Below are 17,894 nucleotides of genomic sequence, written 5' to 3'. Positions count from 1 at the left end.
ATTACTGGAAATCATAAGCTGTATGGCATGGGGAGACTGCCCTCAAAATAATAAAAATCACCACAAAATGGTGTGAATTATAGTATGTAGCATTTATTCTAGGTATACTCTAGGAAGCTCAAAACCTTTATTTTAAAGTCTCAGACATAGTCTGGGATCAGATTCTTATGTGCTTTGGAAGAATTAGTTTCTCACTGTGTTAAAGTGCACAAGTGGGAAGGGAGAGGCATTTGAAAACTTTAGCCCAAGTGCCTCAGATCAGAACACTAGGCCTGTGGCTAACCTGTTCAACCACACTAGCAACACTTTCCTTCTCCTCACTGTGCATTTGTCTGCTTATTTCTTGGAAGATAATCTCTAGATCAGCAGCAACAGTAAATAATTACATTTGGCATTCCCATTTGTGAAGACCTTCCATAGGGGTTGCAGTGAATTTGACTTGTATTGGATGAGTCATTTCTCATGCAATTGTTTTCTTTCCTCTAGCCACTTTCAGAGTCTGCTTAACAGGATGTGACACCCCAAAAAGCACAACTAAAATTGAAATAGATTACTGTGGAACCACAAAAAAAATTCATTGCATTAGTAGAACACCTCCCATAGGGTAATAAGCTCAGCTGAGAAGCAAATTATATGAGCCTGGGTGAAGTAATGTGTTCATACAGCTGCAATGTTTCCCATAACGAAGCAAGATTATCCAGGGCGCCTTCCAGTATCTCTGTGTGACACTGAACTGTGTCATACAGACATACCATCACTCCATGGCTTTTAAATGGGCTGGTTTTCCTTGTTACAGGTTGTAAAGGACTTTTGCTCATCCACGTGGAAAATCTCATAGGCTTTAATAGAGATGAGACCAATAAAGACTGTGGAGAAGAAGAAACTTAGAATTACATCCTCTCTGAAAATATGTAAGCCATTCAATTAAACTGGACACAGGATTACATCTTCTTTAGAAATCGATGAGTTGATTGAAAGGTGAATATGCTCTTTAAATTCCATGGGGTTTTCCTCTAATGGGTAGAAATTGTGTAGAAACAGACTAAGGTCTTTTTAGGATTCATATTCTCCCAGCAAGACATCGAACCTAGAGTTTCTGAAGACAGGTTTTGTCACCCGTCTCTCATGGACTCTTTCATTGTCTTTAAAATTGGCAGCTGTGACCTGAGCATTTATGGAGATATCACAATCAAGTTTCCTCTGCTTGATATCTGGAAAAGCCATCTTTACTTGCCTTGGAGAAATTAAACTTTCCAGACAATGCCTTGTGTTTAAGTAAAAAAGTTTTGATACATTTTTCAGAAACTAGTCTATCAACCAGTGGTCTGCTGTCAGATTTGATAAAAGTTAGTTACCATATGTGCTTAGTGTATGATCCAAAACAGGAAGCACAGCATCCGATGCAGTAGATGACAAAATGCCAGCAGCAGATATCTGGAATATGCATTCCTCAAAAAGAAAAGATATTTTACCATTGGGCAATAGTTCACAGAAATCAGCTGCAATTGTCTCTTTTTACTTGGTGCTCTGCAATTCAGATATTTGAATTCTTTTGAGAGCCTTCTCCACACCCCTTGAAATTACTGAACCAAATGATAGTGATTAATGTCTTCTTCTGCCAGTTTGTCAGTGAATGAAGAGCATAATTTCCCTTTAACACTTCTTCAGTGTGCACTGCAGACTTATGAATTCAGTATAGACTATAATTTCAGTTTATTTCAGGCAATTTTTAAAAAACATAGAATCATAGAATCATAAAATGGTTAGAGTTGAAAAGGACCTTAAAGATCCTCAATTTCCAACTCCTCTGCATGGGCAGAGACACCTCTCAGTATATCATATATGTTTCTTTGTCGATCTTTAAGTGTTTTAGTCTTCCTTATAACCACTACCCACAATTTTTGTGGTTTCTTCTGAGATTGGCAAGGCCCTGCAGTTTCAAATGTTTCTCTCATGTCTTAAGTGGATGGCTCAGTCCCTTGCTCTCTCCTGTTGAGGCACTGACATTCTGATTAACATCACATAGGTGTGCTCTGGAAACACTTTATCGTCCTGTAACTTTCTTTCATCAATGTTGTAAAAGATTGGTTTTGTACTTTCCATTCCCAGTCCTAACAAAATAATCTACATTAATACATGAATATGCATAAATTATATACATTTTTTGTTCATACATAATTGCTACCTAGATACAATAGGAACAAAGGTCCCAGACCTTTAAGTGATAAAGAAAGCCGGGAGCCCAACTGGGTTTTTAGAGATGCCAAGAATCACCTTTAGCTTCTTCACAGAGACCTGGGTCCACACACACCTGGAATGACTAGAAAACATCTGTTTATAGTGCTTATCATTCTTTGCTTGTTTGTTTGTTTATTTGTTTCTTTAAATGTAGAGAGCCTGTATTTTACCACATTCAAATCCTGCTTGTACCTTACCAGTATTTTTCTTTTCAGTATTGTCTCAATTTTGGTTTTCGTGAAGTATCAGTTGTTGGTTTTCTCTGTTATTTCCAGTATTCACTTATTTTGTTCCACTTTTCCATGCTTCTTTTACAACCCTTCTCCAGATCTCTTGTGTCCAAGTGTGTTAAGTATGCAGACAGCTATGACAGTATAGCACTAACCAGAATATAACATGTAAATAAATCTGTTTCTCAGAAGTAACCACATTTCTTTTGGCTGTTCTGTGGCATGACAAACCTTAGTTCTGCTGGTGCCACCTAAAGTGAAGGGTTACTATATCTGCTTTCACTGAAGCCAATATAAACCAGAACTAAGTTAGAAACCTTAGCCACAATAATGAAATTACAACAGTAGCAACGGAAAAGGCAAGTGCAATATACAACCATGCACATGCCCCAACTCATTTATAGATCAAGATGTGAGTCACAAATTCTGGATTCACTAAACAGGCAGCAATATAGCCTGGTCAAGGGAAAAACAAACTCCTTACCCAAGGAGAGATTACATTGCATATTTTTATTTAGTATTGAAGCAGGCTTTTACAAATTGTTTTATTATTTTTCCTCAGTTCCTGTGGGAAGACTGGCTGCAAGATAAAGAAACTAATAATAAGAAATTGTACAGTAATTAATCAGAACTACCAGAAGAGTTCCTGTCAATCTCCAGACTCTGGGTTTTCATCTGTGTTTAAGAAGTCAAACAGACTCTGCTCAGAGGTTCAGCCACCAGCTCTAAACGATTACCCCAGAAACAGGGAGCATTTGAAATAAATGGAACAGCTGTCTGTATCGACTCAGCTATAAAAGAGACTGTATTTCAATAAAGAAACACAAATAATGAAGTGTTTTCTTGGGTTATGGTAGGAGGCAATTGGGAGCTTTTCCCTTCCAGCCTGCTGGTTCCCCCTGGAGCTTAGAGACCACCTGTTCCAAGGAGCTTCTGGGGATGAATGGCTGGAAGGTGCATTTCCTCCTGAGACAAAACCAAAAGACATGGAGGATACCAGCACCCTAGAGTAAGGGAAGGCTTGCTATTGTTGTTGCTTCAATTGTTTGAGTTATTTTGCTTCAAATAGAAGGGTGATTTCAGCCAAATATTATGTGCTTGCTCGAGGCTTGTGATTTTTTTGGTAGTTTGTTCTCATGCTTACATTTTTTTAAATCTATTTTTAAAAAGACCAGGGGAATTTTTTTTTTCTTTCAACAGACAAAGAGTAAGAAACAAACCTGAAGAGGGGTTTTCCCCTTGCTCTTATTTGCACAGGGCTGTTTTGAGTCATCTGACTCATGTGACAATGTCTAGGCCAGCGCAAACACCTGTTTTTTGTGACACAAAATATTATTGTACAGCAGTTAATTTTGTAGCCTGACAGAGATATGCATTTTGTCATTATTTTAAATTAAATTAAATCTTCAAGTTTGGAAAAAGAAATGTTTAAATTGTCTTGGGGCTGGGAGGAAGGATTAGAGACGAAACCTTTCTATCCCTCTACTTCTCTTCCATCTTTCTGCTGACTGCTGGGACAGAGCCAGCACAATACAGGATAGCCTCTGCTATAAATATAACAAGTGACAAATTGTGACACACTCCCCCTTCCTCTCCCATCCCCACTGAGCAAGGTGCAACCTAGGGTACATTTGGAATCCAGGGATGCACCTCTGGGAGATGGAGTGACTCCAAGAGGGTTTGTGATTATGTGGTTTATGTAGTTCATCATGAATTTCCAAGGGGAGAAATTCCATATTCTGAATGAGGAAGAAGAGATGGCTATATTGTTTTAACAAAAATAACTTTTGGTTTTCCATTTAAAACAAAACAAAATAAAACCTCTTTCAAAACATGAGACTGTTTCATTTAAAAATAAAACTCATTTTTAAAGCATATTAAAAGCGTTAACACAGTGTCTGCTGCCAGAAAGAGCCCCACTGCAGTGCTGTTGAAGGAAGGAGGACAGCACCGTTATTTATGAGCGTCTGCACTCTCTCAGCCTTTCATGAAACCCTAATTTTATCTGGCAGCTCTTAAGAATCTCTGAGAAACTGGGTCTTTTGTTACCACTGCATCCATCTACTTCTGCACCTAAAAAGACACGGACACTTTTTCTTAAATAAAGAAAAGAAGTCCAAAGTTTCTGACATTAACGTCACACTACTGTTTGTAGGCCCTAAACCTTCAAGCTGCTCTCTCTGGGCAAGCACCAACAAGCTCCTCTTTTTGCTCAGCTTCCAACTCTAGCTTTTACAATAATTTTGCTGAGAACAGGATCAGGCCTCAGTCATCTGTTTTCATTGGGGGGGAAAACAAGACAAAACAAAACAAATAAACCCCCTTTATTACTCTTTGACAGGAGTAGACTTAAGCCGAGGGGGTTATTTTTCTCCCATTAACTTTTTCTAACCTCATGCCTCCCTCATTTTCTTTCTCAGATTTACTCCCAAACAGTTCATGCATACGTGTGCATGTGCCTGTGTGTCTATCTGTGTATATGTGTGTACGTGCACATTTATCCTTGTACTGAAAAGGGATTTATCTGTTCAGATAATTTGCTGTTGTTTGCAACATGATACAGCTAGTCCTTTTGACTTCAGTGTGAATAAACAGCCTGATCCTGTAAAATAGGCCTTTTCTCTCCCAAGAGCTTGTTCCAAGATTGTGGAACCCAGGCTAGCAAAGAACATCTGCAGCAGTTAGTGGAAACCCTAAGAATTCTTGTGAATAAATAGATTGGAAACAAAGTTGGAAATTTCTCAGTGAGATATAAATTTTAAAAATAAAATCCAGTTGAAGTACCCAGTTTCCCTGGGAGAACACAAGTCTAGCCAACCCAAGTCTAAATACATGTGGTAATGATCACTGTATGCTGTTTTCAGTTTATCATCAAAAACAATCATAGCAAAATTATTGTCATTCAAATTTAGCTTCTAATAAATAAATGTTACAATTTTTATCATAAGTTTGGTTGGAAACCTCCTTTATAATGAAGATATTAAAAATGATGAAAGTATGCATTTCTTAAAATTTCCTCCATATTTTTTTTCCCTGTTGGCAGATACAACCTCAATCCTAGATAAACATTAAAAATATCAGTAAAGGCCACCAATGAAGAGCGATATAGATCAGGTAGACCTAGGGGAGGTAATTCAAATTTTACATCAGTCTGCTTTTCAAAATATTCATGGTAGTAATTCTTTGCAGATCAGTCTCAGTGAAAAACCTCTTTTTAAAGGCTGAGATCTCTTATCTGTTTAGACTTTCACTTTTATGCTCTCTTTTCTTAGATGTGACCTCTTCATTTCAGTTTCATGCTCACTCTCCCAGTTATTAAGTTAACACAGTCCCCTAGAGACTGTCTTCAGGTTCTGATTTTTTAAAAATGTTTAACACTGACAGAGTGTTATATAACAAAAGCATTTGGGTTATATAGATTAGAAGTTAGTAGATAGAAGTTACCAGCTTTGTGGGAAATACTTCACTCTTCTAAAAAAAAAAAAAAAAAACAAAAGGGCAATATTGTTTGGTTTGATTTAGTAGAGCTTTGGTACATAGAAGAAATCATTTGCAGCTGGCTTACCCATGCACATGCTCTGGGTGTGAGGAACACGTGCATGTTATCAATTCATTATTTGTGCTGCAGTTCGTTACCACTTACGTGCTGGACAGCGACATCACTGTCTACCCTACATCTGAGGGTACAACATTAATGGCAGTAGATATCAAGCTGCTGGGAAGAAAGTAAAAACTAGGCTGTGGTCGGATTAACGTTTGATTGCCTAAACAGTAGAGCTTTGAAAGCATGGGAAAATTTGCCTAGTGAGCAAGCTGGATTTTTTTAAAAAACATAAAGCCTGCCAAGCTCCCAAACCTAAGGGGAAAAAAAGCTTGTGGAGAACTTTAATTAAAGTAAATGGAGAAATCTCCCCTCCTTTTTCTGAAAAAAACCTTAAATGTGCTATTTTAACTCTATGCTCATACCAGCTCTATTTTTCAACTACAAAAAAAAAAAAAAAAAAAAAGAAAAGAAAAGAAAAAGAAAAAAAAAGGTAAAGGAAGAAATTTTCACAGATATTTTCCAGTCTACAGGTCCCTATTTCCCCTTTTTGCTTGTTACAGTGAAGAGGAGAAAGCCTGTTCAAGGGAATACTGGCCCCAATTGTTCCACAAGACCTAGTGTTTCTCATAAATATGCACATGTACGAAGTATTTACTCAGTTTAGTCTACTTTGGAGGCAATATGAAGTTTGATTCCACTCTTTGCTGTATGGATACAGACTACTGAAGTGGCTGTACTAAGGATGCCCTCTACTGAGAAAAAAAGGATAGAATTCTAAATAGGAGAGCCACAGAGAATCTTCACTAGCTAGTACAAGTAGTAAAAGACTGATGGTTTTGGGGAGTAGAGAACATTGACCTTTATTTCATTTTTCAGTTTGAGAACAGTTCTGATGAGGCAGTGGACAGATTTGGCCACAGAATCATAGGTTATAGCTGTAGTAGTAAATTAAACTGGGCCAGAGAATGTTCCCAAATAATTTGTTTTTAGCAGCTGCACTGTTCAAATGCTAGAAGGGTCTCTACACAACTTTGGCTAACATCAGTTACAGCTTCCCAGACAACTTCTGGGCATGATTTGGCAGCTGGAACATGACAGTGTCCACCTTCAGTAAGGTGGATCTGACCACCTTGTTTTGGGTGTCCAGAGTAGTTCAGCATAATACTGTATGCTACTAAGCACCATGTCAGAAACTGACCCTGGACAGATTTAACTTATCAGTATGGATGTAGCCTCAGAAAACAGGCATACAGGGAGCCTGATAAAATTACCTGCTTCTTGCAATGACAAATGCTCAGTGCTCCAGACAGATTTTTGTCCATACAGTTCACAAAAATCTCCAAGGACAAAGATACCATAATCACTATTGGCTGATCATTTAATTGATAACCACACCTGTTTTTCTTCAAATCTAACCCAGATACATCCTATAGCAACATTAGGCAGCTATTATTTTCCTAACTCAGTGGACTTTTGAAATAATGTTTTTCTTTCCTCTTTGCAGCTACCATTTAATTATTTGGGATGACAATATATGGTTTCAATCTTTTCTTCTTCAGATTGAAAATACTCAATTATTTAAAAGTTTCTTGTTGGCCATGGTTTGCAGATCTCTAATATCATATACATACGTGAGGTATTTAAGTCAACACATTGACAAATAATAGAACATAAGAAAATTCAGTCAGCAAACTGAGTCCCTGTCTGTTGTCAATGTAAACACATACACAGCTCCTAATGTTGAGTGATCTCATCCAACACCAGCAAAGAAGTATGACAAATATGTTCTGAAGATACCTCTTTCTTTCCACTGACAATAGAATTAATCCAGGTTTACTAACTCATACTGAAATGTCTTAGAGAACAAGAGCTGGAGAAGGAAGCGTGATCAATTCTGATTGTGAAAAATGGTTAAAAAGTCTGCCAGCACATCCTGAATGCTTGAAAACCACACTATCTGTGACATATTCCTGTAATAGCTACCACAGGTTCAAACAGAGCCAGACAGCTTCCTGACAATATGAATAATTTTGTTCTGGCTCATAAGCTTTCATGATCAATAGCTCTAGTGCAGCCAGCTAGCAGATGGGCTGCAGACATTTATGTGAAAGCTATAAATGCTCCACATGCTGGGTGAGTAGATCTGATGACCACAATATTTTTGTTCAGAGGAGTCTCCTGAGGGAAAACCAAATATTCTGTATGAATGTGGTCTACATGGTCGTCTTACTACTATGCACAGGGTGACATATATTGTGTAAGACATTACCAACCATTTACAAACGCACCCTCAAAAGTGATAGGTTTCACTGAGCCCATTCTTAAAGGAGTATCCAAAATACATCCTCCAACATTTTCTTGTCCTCTTATCTATAAATAAGAGACAAATATAACTAGTCTTGGTCATTCTAAGAGCTCTCTTCCTGGAGCCTGAATACCATCTACAGTAATTAGGAAAGCATTTGTATGGGAAAGAAAAGCATTTGGGTTAAAGCATTTGGGTTTTTGCCAGAAGGAATGCCATAACAAGAAAATTATTTTTTAAATTATGTTACCCACATGCATTATTGACCAAGTTTTGTCCCTGTCAAAAGGAGGGCCTGTTTTATTGCCTATTTCTGTGTCAGAAGTGGCCCACTCCTGCCTTTAATGTAGGAGGAGGGAGCCCACCGACATTTTTTCACTGACACAATCAGGGCATTCTCCTGAGTCCTCTCCCTTGTCAAGAGTCTTTGAGGTTTTTCCATGTCTTTTGATCCCAGAAAAGATGGAGCCAGACAGGCAAATGCTTCCCATCACTTGATGGCCTAGCCATTGTTAACTGAAATCCTTTGAAGCTGGAAACCTGAAGCTCTTATCTGTGCCATTGTCTCACCTTTCCTGTTAAGTTCTACAGCCTTTCCTTTTACAGTTTCCTTTGACTTGACTGGGCATTCAGGGAGGCATCAGTACGAGAGAAAGCAGAGCCACACAGAGCCCCTGAAACATCACAGATAATTTTCCAGCATTGCCACAAAGGCAATTTCAGGGCAGGAAGAACAGTAGGGTTTTTTACATACGTCAAGAGAGTCTGCCCAAAATATCACAAGAAAGTGATTTCTTGGTGACTATGACAAACCGCACAGGGATGCACGTCAGTGTACATGCATTCCCTGATTTCACCCTCTTTTGCATAGAATGTGTGTCTGGAAGCTGCAACACAGTTATGTGAGACTGTAGGTCCCCAGAGTCTGAGGCATCTTCCCACTAAGGTCTCTGGTGACAAGGAGCCCTTAGATAAAGTCCAGGCATTTGGAATTATTTCTGTGGAAGGATATTCTGCATTCTAAAAAAAAATATATGTCTAAAACCTGAAATTAGATCAATGCTGTGCTCTTACTTTCACTGTGTTTTTTTCTGTATTGACATTCTGATCATGTGATATAGAAATCTTTAGATTTGCTTGAACAGCTGCTTACTGTGTGAGGCAGCAAGGATCAAGATTTAAGTATGTATCTTGCACAGGTTACTCTCAAATTACTTAATGAAGTGCCTAAGTTAGGAGACCAGTGTCCCTTGCATTCCTTTATGGTCAATGGAGAAAGAGAGAAAAAGATCTCCAAGGTACTGTGTAGAAAATGTCTCTCTCTGGAGAAATATTTTTTTGTAATGATAATTAAAAAAAATACAAGTAGGACAATGTTTGCAGGCAGAGGTAATATCTGTTACTTGATCAACTGGTGTAGGTGGAAGAATTAGAGAAGCCTTTAGATATAGAACCCTTTCTTCAGGTTGGAAAAAGCAACAAAAACTTTGATACCTGGAATTGGAATTGAATAGTATATGCTTTGTTAACAACTTTGGTATACAAAAGAGGGAGCTATCAAAATGAATTGTAGAGAAAAGGAAGGTATCCTTAAGAACATCTAATATCAGATAAGTAAGAGAAGAAATGGTCATAATTGCTGGATTTTTATTTTGCTTTTTATTGTCTCAATAGCTTTCAGTTTTGTCTCATTCGTTTCACATAATAATTTTAAAATGGATATCATACTTGATTTTCATAGTACTAGTATTTTCCTAGTTAAAGCTTCTCTTTCAGATTTTTCTGGTTAGAACTGGAACATACAAAGAAAAATAACAGTCATCTCCAGAAAGAACTGGATGAATAATCATATTTTTGTTCAGTACAATAACAAAAAAAGAGCAGAGAATGGGAAAGTGAGAATAGTTCCAAAAGAACCAAATAATCAAATTAAGACATTTTTGCAAAATGGCCAAACAAGCTTTTGGAAGATTTTTTGGTATCAATACAAAATACTTCCGTTTCCAATGAAATATATTCTTTAATTGGTAGTTTAGATAATTTCCCATCCACTTTCGAACTTTTTATCTTTTTCTTCGTTTGTTTCATTTAAGCCACTGTTTTAAGTTAACGCCTCACTTCAAAATGAAAAGTCACAGAGTTTAATTCTAATTGTCTCAAAAAATCCATAGACAGTTCCCTGGTAGGCTGATAGACTCATACCACAGATTAACATGATAACTAGTACTGTATGGTTGGATGGAGGCAGGTGATTAGTCAAAAAGTGGAATATTTTCCAAAATAATAAGAGGCTGATAAAATTGTGAAGGAAGAACAAATGGGTTTCAGAATCTGTTGATTCTGAAAGTTTCTCTCCAAAAGTTGCCTATTTATTCCTCTCCTTTCACTTGCCTTGCAGATGAGCTACCAAGTAGGTTGTTGGAGAGCTGGGTGAGAAGGCTGCCAGCCCTTCACTAGTGCAGAGGATAGAGATAGAACCAACACTGTTAAATACATCATTCCCAAAGAGTGATGTCAATGCTTAGTGCCACACAGTTTAAATGTTGTGAGTAGAATATATCCACACTGGTCAGCTTTAAACTCTCCAAAAACCATGTCTACCTGTCAAATGTTACTAAGTTACTTCTGAACTTGAGTTTGTCTATGTCCCTAAAACACAGCATGCTAAACTTATGCTGATCACTAAACCCAGAAAATCCCTGGCACTTAAGAGAAAACCTAGGAGTACAATGGGCCACACAATTTTGCAAAACTGTCCAAAAGCCAGCAAAACAATAATCGCTTAGACAAGGAAGATGGCAACATAAACACTACCTTAAATGACCTTTCTTAAGCGGAATATTCACTTACGTCACAGCAGAACATCAGTAGATCATGAAAGCAAGAGGAATATCATTACTTTTAAGCTGGAAAAATGCACACAGGCTAATAGACAGTCAGAGACAACATGACTAACACTATAAGAAAAATATAATCTGAAGAAATAAGACAAATCATAGAATCATAGAATCATCCTGGTTGGAAGGGACCTTGAAGATCATCAAGTCCAACCATAACCTAAATTCGTCTACCATAAAACATTTCTGGGAAAGAAAATGGACTAGAGTAAGGTCAGGACCACTGTCACCCGTTTGTCTGATCAGAGGAGGAATGGATACAAGAGTGTAGCTGTTACAATGTAAAGTTGGGAATGAGACACAACAAAAACACTATTGAGAAGGAACAAAATTTAGTGCAGGACCTTCCATTCTTAGTTGTCCACAGGTGCCTCCACAGGGTATGATTATTATAGTTCTCAGGCAGCACAACAAGCAAAAGTGTAAATCAGTGGTTTGTGCATGTCCTACTCAAAATGACAAATAATATTGCTTATGGTCTTATGTTATGGCATAAAGTATGTTAGTGAACAAAACTGCACTAGACCAGGTTTTGTAGTCAGAACATGCACCTATCAATCAGATAATGGGAAAAGCAGAAGAAAGGACATCTTTTCCTTACCTCCAATAAAACCAGTTAGAGGCAGCCCTGGCAAAAATAATTGACTGTGCCTCTACTACTAGACAAAAAAAAAAAAAAAAAAAAAAGGAAATTATGCCTGTTCTTTAAGCCACATGGTAAAGACTTGCTTGCATCCAAGGTGCTTATCATGTGTCCTGTCAAACATGGATGGTGGGAGGACCTTATAATTGTGTATAAAAATTGACATTAATATAGTGATGAAGAAGAGGTAACATCACTCTTCTTAGTAGTACCCAGTGATAGGACAAGTGGCAATGGGCACCAGTTAAAACACTTGAAAATCTATCTGTGAAGCTGGTCAAACACTGGAACGGGTGCTCCAGGAAGGTTGTAGAGTTTCCTTGGAGGTTCTCCTCCCCATCTACTTGGCCCTGGTGAGACCTCACTTGGAGTATTGTGTCCAGTTCTGGGCTCCCCAGTTCAAGAGGGACAAGGATCTACTTGAGAGAATCCAACGGAAGGCACAAGGGTGATTAAGGGACTGGAACACCTGTCATATGAGGAAAGGCTGAGAGACCTGGGGCTTCTCAATCTGGAGAGGAGAAGACTGAGGGGGGATCTAATTAATGTCTATAAATATATAAGGGCTGGGCATCAAGAAGGCAGGGACAAACACTTTTCAGTTGTGCCCTGTGATAGGACAAAGGGCTATGGATCCAAACTCGAGCACAGGAAGTTTCACCTCAACATGAGGAGGAACTTCTTTACTGTGAGGGTTACAGAGCACTGGAACAGGCTCCCAAGAGAGGTTGTAGTGTCTCCTTCTCCTGATACTTTCAAGACCTGTCTTGGTGCTTTTCTGAGTGATCTGCCCTAGTTTTTGGTCCTGCTCTGGCAGGGGGGTTGGACGTGATGATCTTTGGAGGTCCCTTCCAACCCCTAATATTCTGTGATTCTGGGATTTCGTGATTCAAAACTTGACATAGTACTGGACAACCTGCTCTAGATGACTCTACTTGAGCAGGGGGGGTTGACTAGATGATCTCAAGAGCTCCCTCCAACCTAAACCATTCTGCAAATCTGTGAGACTTTGAAATGACCCAAAACCAGACAGGGAGTGAGCTAGCAGTTAAACCGTGTGTGTACAGTCAGGTGTTCAAAGAGGGGGTTCAGTGTTTGAGTTAGGCTTCTTTTTCTTAGCAACTTAGATGAACCCATTTTACAAATAGCCTTTCTCTGTATTCCAGAAAGTAGAGGCATGAATGTCAGTAAGCTAATTGCCCAGTAAGATACCTAAAAACAGCAGCTCCAACAAGTTTATAGACACTTGTGCCCTCAGACATGACATAACTTTAACTAATAGAATTGCAACTGCCTAGGAAAGATTTGTACCAATAGGAAAACAACACTACTGCACACAGCATATCAAGCTGCATCTAAATGGCAGACAGATGTTTGTTGTGTTTCTTGGTCATCCCATGGTACCTGCTAGAGCTCACAGCAGCTTTATCAGTGCTTGAGCAGGCTTCCCTTGCACAACCTGGCTGTGGGAGTGGTAACCGGCTTAGTGATTGGGGATGCCACTTTTCCTTTTTCCATGAGGGTGATATAAGGATAAAGCCATGCTAGACACTGAGATGTGTGCTGCAGAATTGTCCACTCCTCCACATTCAGAAATCAAGAGTCCATGAGCAAGCCAATCTATAAAGCTTTCCTTTTACTTCACTTATCCATCCATCTGCTCATCTTCCATCTGGATTTCCCAGTAAAGGATGATGAAGATCCCCTGTTAACCTGACTATTTGGTTTGTTCTTTCTATCTAGCCAATTAATATGTGCAATGTTCAAAATCAGACACACTACAGGCTGCCTCTTGTCCCAGAAAGGATGTGAAATGGGAACCCAGGTAGCTACTTACTGTTATTTCTGGTTTTCAATAGATATAGCAACTGTGAGGGGGTGGGGATATAGGAAACACATTTATAACAGAGTAAGTTCATAATTTTCACTGATGATGGAACAGCTTGCAAATAATTTTCACTCAGGAGTAACCAATTCACTTTCAAATAGTTTAAATTATCCATATATATTGAACTCTGAATTTTATTGGTATGGTTGAGCACTGACCATTTAAACATGGGCAATCATGTGAGTAAATTTGCCTCCCCCCCATTCATACTCACTCAATTTTAAAACTGGAATTCATGAGAAGTTCCCAGGCTTCTTCCTGTGACCAAAGATCCACAAGTACTTTTATTTTTCTTTTTTTTTTTTTTTTTTTTCCAGATCACAGCTTTCAGTGCTCTTAGAAGAAAACAGAAATATCTTAAAGGAAATAGTAGGTAATGCCTGTTATTTTGCCAGCCAAGGACTCACACTGTGAAGCTATTATATTGAGCAAGTTGAAAACACTTTTAAGAAGAGAGGTAGGCTCTAACTGTATTCATCCATGCTGTTTGCAAGCAGAAAATGATTCTGATATTTCAAAGAAGCTGGGAGGGGGGTGGGAGAGGGTGTGAAAAGTCAGGATAAACTTTTGAACTTAATTTCATTTGATTTTTCTTTGTAAAGTGAAATAATGGAAATTACAGCTCTTAAATTTGTGAAGGAAATTTTCTGGAAATAGGTAAGCAATTAGGTTGGATGAAGCAGACCTTAATGGAAAGGAAGAAAATGGGTTTAGTGTAGAGAAACATATTCATGAAGAGTTCACTGAATTGCACAGTCTAACCCTGACACCATCAGAGTTAATCAATGTTACTACTATTTTCTTTGTGGTTATCATAGCACAGGACACCAAATGCTCTTTGTATTTTAGAGAGCTAGCACAACTAGGCAGTTATTAACCCGTGTTATTGTGTCTAAATCTGAGGCAAAGATAAACAAATGTGTTAGAAAATTCCATGTTGGAGCTGCTATGTGTGAACTTTAGTATCAAGTGTAATAACAAAGCTGAAACAGGAGAAACCATGAGTATGTATATTTTTAGAGCTGTAGGAATGTTTTGAATTCAGTCTGACTGGACTATATAAAAAATTCTGCCAGAAAGGATGTTATTCAAGTTATTTATGAACTCATGGTGTTAACAATTTATTTCAGTCAAGCAGGTGAGTTGCTATATTTCATATATAACAAATGAAATATTTAGTTTATCACATATTGTGAGAGAAATATGAGGGAAGATACCACTTTGTACCTGGGGCATAGCTGCAAATTCATGAGCAGGTCAAACAAAACATAAAATCTATTTGCAGAAAGTTATGGAACTTGACCAAGGACTTTATAATTTAGCCATGTTTGTTGTAGAAGAGAAGGCATATTTCCTGACTTAAGAGAGATGGAAGTTGAAAAGAACATAATCCAATTTTTTTCCCAGCATGTAGTCCCTCAACTTTCTCTAAGAAATTTATTTCAAGAAAATCTTGATAACTCTCCAACAAATCAATTTACTCCACATTTAACTTCTGAACAAGGTGATGGGGTGATGGGAACTGGAGCAGTGGATGGACCACCATCCGTGCCTGGTCAAGTGACAGAAGCACAGCACCCTCACTGTATCAGGCGATAGGGTTTGCTCCAAAATCATGTAATGATATGCTAAAATCAGTGACAGGTAGTGAATCTTGGGAAAAGAGGGAAGCTGTAGGGTCACAGAGCCACCAAGGACTGGATGACATGTGACAGGGGGTGGAAAAGGAGCCAACAGAGTCAGGAAGGACCTTAACCTTCCTAATCCTCACCCTGGATACAGTAGCATCAGAAACAGTGCCTATTAACTTATGAGAGAGAGAGACCAATGGAGCAAAGGTATCTGTAGGGTAACAGGAGAGAGAAAACTGGGAGAGAAAGATCTTTGGTACAATCTAGTCTTCATTCCTCTGTGTACCCCTCCCCTCTGCCCCATATTTTTCAACAGTGTCCAAAAGACAGCCGGAGAAGTACTAAAAGGATACATTAAGTAAGTGTAGCTAAGCTGTCCTAGTCTCTGTAATCAGATGTTATATAGTTGTTAGTTTTAACCTCTCTGAGACAAAGATTTGTAGCTCTGAATTAACATACTATTTCAATTCTCTGTCCTTCAGTCTCAGTAGCAGGACAAAAACTACAAGGACTATGGATTTTAAAAAATATATATTGGTTGATGTCTAAATTGTGCAGAGAACATACTATTTCCCTAGCATGTAAAGTCATTGCCAAGGGATATAGTGACTTAATTCAACAAAGCTGAATTCTGCATTCATCTCTGATTGTTGCCCTCTATCTACTATAGAATTAGTGGCTTAAATTGGTTCTGAAGGTGTCAGTTATAATTTTGGTTTTATCTTTGTGTGATTCAGCTCTGAGCGATGAGTGGCACAGTCTGTTCTCTAGTTTGCCTTATGTGTTCATTCACTACTGTCAAAGAAGCTTCAGTCATATGCACATCTCAATATTCATACAACATTCAAACATTTGGGTTTAGGCCTCAGTGCTGTAATGTGATGGACATCTGGTGTTTGATACAGACTTCCACTGCTTATGCTGGAAAATAGAAATAAAATACACAATTTTCTAAATAAGCTTTTTTTTTTTTCCCCCCATGAGGAGGTAAAATGGGTTAATTCCACCTGATGTCATGTGGTGCAAATGGAAAGATCAGTTCCTACAGTTCCATTATAATTTTTGCAGTTTTGTGAATGTATTGTCATGTAAGGAGTTTGTTCTTTTAACCTACAAATACATCACTCATTTACTTGTCACTGGCTTGTTTGATTTAGGATAAGAACAAACAAATGATTGTTTTCTTTGAGGCAGTATCAGCCACAGTAAATTCAGTGTAATTATGTTGTGTTTTAAGAGTATTTAAACCTTGTATAATATTTTTCTCTTTTCAAAAAAAAATCTATTTATTTCCCTTCCTTGCGAATGAACCTCAGAATAGCGTGTTTTCAAAATGTATATTCAATTACTGGTTTTCACATCTTGCAAAGAAAGGCAGTCATGTTTATTCCATCAGGTATGCCACAGAGAGTAAAAATCTTGTAAGTGTTCTTTCTGTGATGTTTTCTCTATTCTAATGCTATAGAACTTTAGGAAAATGGAAATTTACTATAAAAATTCAACAAAATTCTGTTTCAGATGATACTGAAGGTCCCTGAATTACAGTTTTCTCTGTCCTATTGAAAATAGGAATAAATGCCAACATTTCCATTACATTTTTAAAGGCAAGTATTTTTACCAGTTATTTATGTGCCTTATTGCTTACCAGTTTAGCCATCACCGATATTCTGCTGTGGCCTAATTTGCTTTGTCGTGCTCTGTTTGTACTCATCTGCAGCCATAAAAAGCTGGTGGACACTCCTAACAAATCAGTACAAAAGATCTTTGCACATGTTTTGTCCTGTTGTTTAGAAGAGCTTTTCCTTTAAGAATATGCTTTAGGATAGCATTTTAATACATATAATTGAAGAATTAGAACCTGATTACTCCACAGAAGTATTTGTCAGTTGTCAAATTAGTCGCAGATAACCTTCCACATTGTTCTGCCACTTTTCAGTAACTAAGCAGTTTTGAGCCAGAAAGTGATTCTAAAGTGCTTTTTTCTTTTTGTCCACGTGCAAGGAACTGAAGCAGGAATGGATTTCCACAGCCATATCAGATGCAATGCTGAACCAATCTCCTTCCTTCTGCTGCTCATCCTTGCAAGGCTGAGTTGTGTGCACTCAGGAACGGAGTGTAAGTGAGAGGAACAGACTGCCACCCTCTTTTTCTTTCCTCCAAATACCATGCCACACTATTTATATGTGGGCCAGACACAGCCAGACAGAGGAACCTGGCATACGTAGACTAAGGCTTCTGCCAAGCAGTGCTTAAACTCAAGTACTTAAACTTGATCTTTTGTTTAAAAAAAAAGAGTGATATCCTCCATCCTACACCTACTACAGATCTGGTATAACAGACCAATGACGAAAAGGGTGAGCAGAAAAATAAGATGGGGAAGTTCTCTACAGTTCTTGCCATTGGGTGACACCTCATAGAAGGCATGAGATAAGAAACAAGAGAGATTATTGTGAACTTTCTTTATCCTGTAGAGCTGGGAGGATGTTTACTTCCACTTACCCGGTGGCTACATATCAGA

This window comes from Apus apus, chromosome 1 (assembly GCF_020740795.1).
Source record: "Apus apus isolate bApuApu2 chromosome 1, bApuApu2.pri.cur, whole genome shotgun sequence".
Classification (NCBI taxonomy): Eukaryota; Metazoa; Chordata; class Aves; order Apodiformes; family Apodidae; genus Apus; species Apus apus.
This window is presented reverse-complemented; position numbering follows the sequence as displayed.